Here is a 9802-nt window from a genome sequence, read left to right as displayed (position 1 = left end):
TGGAAAGGTGAGGGAGTAGGAGATTTGGGGGTAGAGAAAAAGATATGAGCTAGTAATTTAGGGAAATAGAAAGGTGAACAAACTAGGCATGTGTGGTAGATTGCCTATTTGAAGTTGGTGGTCCTGGATATAAAGTGAGATCAATCAGCATAGTTCTTAGGTGGTCAGGGCAGTCTCAATGTTAGTTGTTGATGTTTTCTTTGTGTGTATTATCATTTGAGAGATCCCTTTTTTTGCTCATTGGCTGTTTGGATAACCTCTGGACTTGCTCAAAGTGTGGAGGGAATGTCCAAGCCCACCGCTCTCTGGAATCACAATCTTGGACCGTGACGTAGCTGATAAGAGATAATGAAATTGAAGGAGTTGCCTAGAGAAGAGAGAAGCCGTTTTTCTCTGAGCTGGAGTATGCTCCCTACAAGCTGAAGATAAGAGAGCTGCAGGGAGGCCAGCTTATAGGTCAAGAAGCAGGAAGAAAGGGCCTTAGGATAAATAGCCAGCTCCAGCTTATCCTAGACAGCAAGGCTCCATCCTATTGTTGATTCTGGGAGTAAAATGGTTTCCCTGGTTACTGGAGCCTGTTTATTCAGTCAGGCCAAAGAGGCAAGTATGTTCACACCATGGTAAGCATACAACAAGCTTTTGTTTCAGTTTTTTTTTCCTGTGTGGCATAATTTTATTTTGTTTTTTAACTTTTATTTTAAGTTCAGGGGTACATGTGCAGGTCTGTTACACAGGTCGACTTGTGTCATGGGGGTTTGTTGTACAGATTATTTCATCACCTAGGTATTAAACCCAGTATTCATTAGTTATTTTTCCCAATGTTCTCCCTCCTCCTACCCTCCATCCTCTGAAAGGCCCCAGTGAGTGTTGTTTCCCTCTATATGTCCATGTGTTCTCATCATTTAGCCACTTATAAGTGAGAACATGTAGTGTTTTGTTTTTTGTTCCTGTGTTAGTTTGCTAAGGATAATGGCCTCCAGCTCCGTCCATGTTCTTGCAAAAGACAAGATCTAATTCTTTTTTGTGGTTGTATAGTATTCCATGGTGTATATGTATCACATTTTCTTTATCCAGTCTATCATCGATGGGCATTTAGGTTGACTCCATGTCTCCGCTGTTGTAAATAGTGCTCTAATGACCACACACATGCATGTATCTTTGTGTATATATGTATTTATTTATATTTTTTGAGATGCAGTCTTCCTCTGTCACCAAGGCTGGAGTGCAGTGGTGTGATCTCGGGTTGCTGCAACCTCTGCCTCCCAGGTTCAAGCAATTCTCCTGCCTTGGTCTCTCAAGAAGCTGGGACTACAGGTGTGCACCACCACACCCAGCTAATTTTTATATTTTTAGTAGAGACAGGGTTTCTCGGCCAGGCTGGCCTTGAACTCCTGACCTCAGGTGATCCACCTGCCTCAGCCTCCCAAAGTGCTGGGATTACAGGTGTGAGCCACCATGCTCATCAGTATGTGTCTTTATAATAAAACAATGTATATTCGTTTGGGTATGTATCCTGTAATGGGATTGCTGAGTCAAATGGTATTTCTGTCTTTAGGTCTTTGAGGAATTACCACCCTGTCTTCCAGAATGGTTGAGCTAATTTACACTCCCACCAACGGTGTATAAGTATTCCTTTTCTCTATGTCAGCATCTGTTATTTTTTGACTTTTTAATAATAGCCATTCTGACAGGTGTGAGATGGTATCTCACTGTGATTTTGATTTGCGTTTCTCTAATGATCAGCAATGTTGAGCATTTTTTCATATGATTGTTGCCTGAATGTATGTCTTCTTTGAAAAGTGTCTGTTCATGTCCTTTACCCACTTTTTAATGTTTTTTTTTCTTGTAAATTAAATAAGCTTTTCTTCATACTTTCTATATCATCATATCATCTCAGACTTTTGTTTCCGTATAGCTGGGTTATTTCTGCTCTTTCTCCCCCATGGCTGCTTGTTTTCTTCCACATCCAGCCCTCTAAGTGGGGGGTCTCTTCTGAGGCCATCCTTGATTTTCTCCTATGATCAGTTTACACTCTCGATCTCTTAGGAAGGTGAACCATTCTTTTGGTTCTAGTGCTCTCTGAGTCTCCCACTTTGTGTTTCCATAGAGATAAACATCAGAACTTCAACATGTCTAAAATCAAAACATTTGCTGTCTCTCCTCCTGGGTTTACTACATGAGACCATGGAGTTACCATTCTCACCATCTTATAAGCTGGAAACTTTGGAATGTCATTACTTTATACTTTTCCTTCTCTACTACTTCCAGTCTACCTCCACCTCCTGTCCATTCTACCTACACAATATCCTTTTTTATCCATCCTCTCTTCTCCATCCCCTCTGCCATTTTCTTCAGACCTACCGCTACTCTCTCAAGGATTACTTTGTAGCATCCTAAGCTGTCTCTCCAGCACTACCCTCTCTCTGCTCAAAGCCTTTACACCATCACTGTGCAGTCATCCTTGGTGTACTAATACCATAGTGTTCTAATTGATCCTGCCTAATAAAGTCCAGAGTCCTTAACGTGGCCCTCATGGTCTTCAATCATCTGTCTCTAGTCTTTCCAGCCTTATTTTCTGTAATACATATATCCTTACCACATCAGTGGCACAATAAAACTCTCCCCAAGTATGCCCTATTCCCTTTTCTTTGTATCGCCTCTCATGTCATTTCTTCAATAATCACTTCCTTCTTTTCTCATAATCCATCCCCAGTTAGACATTCCTGGCTCCCCAGATTAACTGTAGATAGCATGACAACATTGTTTCTACCTATATTAACAATAAAAACATATAAAATATATAAAACATGAAAAAGAAAATGTAATTGGCTTAAAATGTTATGTATATAATTACATAGACGCACATATATAAAGTTTTCAAGCCAATCATGTTTTAGTTTTCCATTATAAAAGATGTTAGCGCACTGAAAAAAATCTGGGAGATGCAGATAGAAGAGAAGGATATAGCTCATGGAATGATCAACATAACACAACCGCAATGAGGACACTAGTACATTTCCTTCTTTAGGTGTTTCTGGTTGAAATAATCATGCCCGACATGCCAGCAGGTTCCTTGGGCAGTGTTAAATACATCAGACTACCCCAACCAGCTGTTAAGTCTTGATTTGAACTCTTAGAGAGAACTCTTCTATTGGTGCTCTGATATTATTTTTATAAAAAGACTACATTAGTTTTGTTCGAAGCAACCAAATCCATAGATCCACAAAAGATAAATTTAACCGAAAGCTCAAAGGCTTGACTTTCTCACCTTATCCTAAGAAGACATTTTTGACAATTGTAACAGTCATCGAGGACTGCCATAACAACATACCACAGACTGACAGACCGGGTGGCTTAAACAACAGAAATTTATTTCTCACAGTTCTAGAAGCCGGAAGGCCAAGATGAAGGTGTCAGCTAAGTAGAGTTTCTCCTGAGGCCTCTCTCCTTGGCTTGCAGACAGTTCCCTTGTCACTGTGCTCTCACATGGTCTTTTCTCTGTGCATGGTGCATCTCTGCTGTCTCTTTCCTTTCTTACAAGGACATCAGTCATACTGGACTAGGGTCCCACCTTTATGAGCTCATTTAACTTTACCTCTGAAAGGTCCTATCTCCAAGTACAGTCATACTGGGTGTTAAAGCTTCAACATATGAATTTCAGGGGGACACAATTTGATCCACAACTGTGATGGAAGCTTTTACCTGGACCCTTTAATATAAGACAAATGTACTAATAGGGATCTCATTTTCCTCCCTTTGCTTTGCTAATAATTGGGGTTTTGGAATAAGAAAATGTAAAGTATCACCATAGATTTATATTAGCATCAAACCAGGAAGTTTATTTCACATGGCTGAATCTTCACATTGAAATTTGCCTCAGGCATAATTGTAAAAACTGCCCCCCCCCCATCATTTTCTACTAAAGGGGAATCAAAGAATATCAGTTTCATTAACAGAATTTGGTTACAAATCACACTGATACTAAACGGAGGACAAGTGTCAGGTCTAGCAATGTGACAGCTGCTGTCACAGCTTTTCCCATCGAGTTTCCAGTCCATCCAGAAGAGCAGTATCTCCATTCCAGGAGATACGTTTATGTTGGATTTGGCATAGAAGGCAAATTCTGGTCTGATATGTGTAAGATGTTGACATTTCCAGAAGAAAGTCACAATGTGTTCTCTCCCAGGGTCACCAACAAGTTGTGAATATGGGACACAGCAGGGCATCTGTTCACCTCTACCCCAACATCTAGAAAGTAAAGTGAGTTGCACTACACAAGAAGCTTAGTGGATGTACTTCGTTGTCACAAAGGGAGGTGTTGATTATGGAGATTATGGAGAAACAAAGTCATGTACTCCTTGTCAGGGGGAGGGGTAAGACAGCCAAGAATCCGGAAAACAAAGGCTCTCAAAGGCAAGCCAGAAGACAAATCAAATACCCAAGTGATCACCCTGAAAAGAATAAATGTTTCAGTATAGCACTGATTCTTGCACTTGTCATTTCGCTTTGTGGATGCCCTCAGATTAGAAGCTTGATGTTGGAAGAGCCCCATAGGGATGACATCAGAAAGGAACAAATAAGGGCTGGAGCAGCAATCAACTATTTATCACAGGCCAATCCCAAGCACCTAGAAAAGGTCTATGTATCAGAGGCCCTGATATAGTTTCCAGCATTATGGGATTTGCTTTGCGAATCTAATTAAAGTGCTTACAATAAAGGCACTCAAACTGATGGGCTTATAATTGCTATGGGGTAAGGACAAGGTACATTATCCAACTTCCCAGAGGTCTTCAAACCTCATTTTACAGTTATTCTGCTTCTCTTTCCTTCAGAAATGTTCTATGAATCCAAAAAATACAAATGCATTGAATGATGCAAATTTTGTCTCCATCGTGTCTTGCCAGCTCTCTTAGTGAGGTGCTAATGAGCAATAAAATGGTCCCTAAACAGGCTTTTGTGAAGAGAAGGAAGAAAATCCAGGAACCAGGACAACACAAAGCTGAATCATCACTCAGAATGCGCTATAAATTACCTTAACTATCTTCTACAATACTGCCTGCAATATTAGGTTTCTCAATCCAGTTTTCACATGGTATCAAAATTATACCATTAACACTAGGCATTCCTCAGCAGAGAGGTTTATAGGCAACAGTGCTTCTTGTTTTCCTCTTTTTCCTTATAAACAGAAAACATGGAGTCCATATTTTCCCTATAAGATAAACATTATCTTATAGGGATTCACTTACCACACGGCTGTCTCTAAAATAACCCTGACTCAGGGTGTGGACATCATCTCATCCATTGTCATCACATTATTCTTTAAGTAACCACTTTCAGGGATAGAACTGTGCCAATGAGGTAGCAGCCAGGTCACATGGTGGTTTTAGTTTACTCTCTCAAACATGCAATTACAGTTACCAAAAAATAAGTGACTGTTAATGATGGATTCAATAATAGTGGGTGTGGAAGCACTTATAGTTCTAGGACTAAGCAGGGTTTTGCATCAAAAATGAAATCATTGAAATGATATTTTCTTTTAAATAGAGATGGACAAGCAGAAATGACTCACTGTGTTTTCCAACTGTACTCAAGACCTGGCTCTATACGCCCTCCTCCTCTGCTTGAGCAGAAGGCGAAAGAGGTTGTGGAGACTGTGGGATTTGGTGAGTCTTATGAATTTCTCAATGAGTCAATTTTCTGAAAACCGTAACTTATATTTCACGAAGTTTCAGTGTGACACAAAATTAAACTTATCTTCTATTGACTTTCATAGGCCATTGAACCTTGAAGGCAAATGCTCATTGACTTCACTATAACATCTGTGGGCGCTTGGCCAAGAAAGGCTAGTTAGGACCAGCCTTTATGCAAACACAGCTGAGGTATTTATCCTGCCTCTCTACATCACAAAAGAAGCATGGAGAACAATGGAGAATAATAGAGGTCAAGTGGAGCAGGAACTGCCCAGAATTTGGAGAAGAGATGCATATCAGTCCTGGCCTTGATCATTGGGCCACATATACTATATCCAAGTTGATATCTTCAATGTAGGGAAAGTTTTCTTGCCTTTCCCATGGGCTCCCAAGCCATTAACAATTCCTCCATTCAAAACATTTTCATTCACATTTCTGATTCATTTTGGGCTACAGGAACAACATATGTTGGGTACTTCTAGGGAGGAGAGCCATTATAGGTGGATGTAGATCTTACAAATAGAGAGGTAGAGAGCTTTCTCAAGACCTTTGGACCAAGCAAATCACATCACAAGGTGTACCTTATGCTAAGTGCCTGATATCTAAGACCCTCCACTAGCTGTCAGGCAGGCAGCATGCTTACAACATGACAGCTAGTCATTCAAGGTCAAGAAGAACATGAAGACCAGCCCACCCCTGAAAATGACTGGGATCAGGCTTAGCCTCACAATACTCTTATTCTGTCCCTAACAGTGTTTAAAAACACACTGCCTTAAGCAACAAGAAGAACTGACCATGTGTTCACAACAGTTCATTTCTTACCCTCTGCTGTGGCTTGACCAAACTGTAGTCAGGCTTCTCTCCTCTACAAAGATTCCTAGACTTTGGCTCTCCTTCGAGTCTAAGCAAGCACTGAACATCTGTAACAGCTCATCCCGAAAATCAACTGATCATAGAAAAAAAAAATAGTTCCTGTTGAAATATCCTCATTTTGCCACCTGCTCACCCACATTCCATGCCCTTCTCCTCCACAAAGGTTTGGCTTGTCTTTCTCCTTCTGTAAAAAAGAGCTTCTTTCTATTTGATTTTGAGACACTTGCAGATATCTGAGGTTGGCATATTCCCCCTATTGCAATAATCTTTTTGAGTAAAGTCTTTCCCTATCTAAGTCTAATTTGTCTTTATTTAATATCATACAACTGGATACTTTATAGAAATGAGAATAAATGAGCCACAAATATATGCAACAACATGGGTGAATCTCACAAATACAATGTGAAGCATAAAAAGGAAGAACTGAATGGCTATGTACTGTATACTTTTATTTATATGAAGTTCATAATAGGAAAAATGAATATAAATTGTTGAAAGTCAGGATAGTGGCTCCCTTTAGGGGGCAGGCACTGGAGGGGGACAAGGAGTGTTCCTAGGGTGCTGATAGTATTCTGTTTCTTGATCTGGAATATATTCTATTTGTGAAGAGTCACCTCATGACAGATGCATAATTTGGAAAATGTTCTATGTGCTCTAATTCCATAAAAATTTACTTAAAATTTAATCTCTTAGAATTTATAATTTATTTTTCTCAAACTTGTATGAAGCTAAAAAAAGGGCCTCAGTGGTTTCTAACTAACAAATGAATGCATGTCATTTACATATGTGACTTAAATAGTGATAAAGAATAAAATAAGTTAGCCCACAGATAACAATTTAATTATTAACATGCTAGCATGTTCACTATCACTTAAGGAACTGTCTTAATCTATTTGCATTGCTATGAAGGAACACATGAGACTGAACATTTTATAGAGAAAAGGGTTTATTTTAGCTCACAGTTCTGCGAGCTGTATGGGAAGCATGGCACCAGCATCTGCCTCTGGTGAGGGCCTCAAGAAGCTTCCAATCACATGAAAAATCAACAGGGAGCTGGCATGCACATGGAGAGACTAAGCCAGGTTTTGCATGTGGCTGAGGAGCAGGAGCAGGAGAAGGAGGGAGATGGTCCCAGACTCTTAAACAACCAGATCCCACCTGAACTAACTGAGTGAGAACACTCCTCGGGCAATGGCACTAAGCCATTCATGAGGAATCCACCCCATGATCCAATGCCTCTCACTAGGCCCCACCTTCAATGCTGGAGATCACATTTCAACATGAGATTCTGAGGGAACAAGCATTCAAACCATACCAGGAGCCCATTCAATTTCCTATCATAGTCTAACTATGTTTGTTAGATGTTTTGATGTTTAATACATTTAAAAAGTAAAAATATCAATTTGCAATAATCACAGCTTTTGAATATTCTGTGGGAGAAAAAATGTAGTTAGTACAGTAGAAGAATATCAAGGGAAGCTGCTTATCATTATCAAAAAATTTCATGATGACAGACTATGACAACACTAAATGTGTTTATGTTTAACTTAAATGTGAACTTTATCCTCCCTGGCTGGTTCTCTGGTTTTCCTGTGTCATGGTCACAGTAGTATAAATATCCTTGGAACTTTATTTTCTTATCTTGTATAGTGACAAAGAATAACAACTAGTTCAGTTACATTTTCAAGATACCTGTCATAACAATGGTCTTACTCTATTTTCTCAAGAAGTAATGTTTCCACTTACAACTTAATGTTCTAGGTATAATTTTAACCAGGGCTTTACAAAATGCACAGGGCTTATAATTTCCAGTTCCTAAACATTCTAGTGGAAGGATCGACTGTAGGTAAATGATAGGTAGTAATAAAATAAATTTAATTACAAATTATAATAAATGTTTTGAAGGTAAAGTACACAGGGCTGCAAGAATATATAGCGGGGATTGAGTTTGTATGTTTAAGAAAAATTATGCTGGCTTCAATGTGAAGATTGGAGTGTAAAGCAGGGAAATGCGTATATGAAAACCACCTGGGAGGCTTTTGTGTAATGTAGGAAAGAGGTGGTAATTTATGAAAGGGTTTGGCATTGGAGACAGAGTGAGTGGATGAATTTGAGCCATTTGGGAGGTAAAAAGCTCTCACATTGTGCTTATACGTCACACTGTAGTTATGTAAAACTATTTGCAGGTCCCAGAAGATACTAGCTTTGTCTTGCTTTGTACCTGATGTTTCTTTCCTGAGTCGTCTTTTCTTTAAGATTCCATCTAGCTATGTGTTACTCATCTTTCAGCACTCTGCCCTTCCATGGACTCCCGTGGCTTCCTGTTTTTGCCACGGTTGTCACACTTGTAACACAGCTTTTTTGACATCTGCTAACTGTTGGTCTGCATGCTAGACTGTTGTTAGCTTTTATACTTGAGGGCAATATTTTGTTTCTGTAGCACCAGCACTGGGTTCATGATCCAAACAGAGTAGTAGAAAACACATATGTCTTAAATTACAGCCCAGCCAGGTAGGATTATTGCAAACCCTTTTATAACTTCACTATTCTTTCAAAGAATCGATTTGGTTTTTAAAATTCTGTTATATGTTTTTGTGTTTCATTAATTTTGGCTTCTATCTTTATTAGTTCTTCCATTTTTGAGGGTTTTTTTTTTTACTAACTTATTGAGATGGATGTTTAAATTATTGATTTTTGGGCTTTATTCCTATCTAACATATATGTTTAAGGTTATAGATTTGCCTGTAAAATGTGACTTTAATTGAATTCTGCACATATGTTGATTATCACTAAGTTCAAAATATTTTTAAATTTGTTGTGGTCTCTTTTTTTGACCAAAAGGTCATTGAGAAATATATTTTATATTTTACAAACATGTGGTAATTTTCTAGTTATCTTTTTATGATCCATTAATCTGTGGTCATAGAATATGTGTGTTTTTACTCCTTTGAAATTTGTTAAGAATTGCATTATGGTCTAGCAATTTAAAAATTTTCTGCATGCATTTGAAAAGAATATATGGTCTGCAGTTGTTCGTTATTTAAATACATAAATTTTAACTGGATTGTTCAAATATTCTATATCATTACTTTTTTTTGTCTGATTGTTCTATCAGTTCCATAGAGGTATTTTTAAATCCTATAGCATGAATATGCATTTGCCTGTTTCTTCCTGTAGTTCCATCAGTTTTTGCTTTATATGTTTTTAGGCTATTTTACTAGGTGATGTAAAGTTAGAAT

The 9802-nt window shown here is 38.6% G+C and overlaps 1 long non-coding RNA gene across 1 annotated transcript; it reads left to right on the top strand.

Annotated features, from left to right (window-relative positions):
• The first annotated feature begins 395 nt into the window (after positions 1-395).
• On the top strand, positions 396-6845 carry LOC118148928 (uncharacterized). The gene is made up of 3 exons (XR_004736021.3): positions 396-620; positions 5545-5663; positions 5774-6845. It is a non-coding gene; the product is annotated as an uncharacterized LOC118148928 (long non-coding RNA).
• The last annotated feature ends 2957 nt before the right edge of the window (positions 6846-9802 follow it).

This window comes from Callithrix jacchus, chromosome 2 (genome assembly GCF_049354715.1).
Source record: "Callithrix jacchus isolate 240 chromosome 2, calJac240_pri, whole genome shotgun sequence".
NCBI classification, from domain to species: Eukaryota; Metazoa; Chordata; class Mammalia; order Primates; family Cebidae; genus Callithrix; species Callithrix jacchus.
Note: the sequence above shows the minus strand (reverse complement) of the source record. Positions and strands in the feature narration are given on the sequence as shown.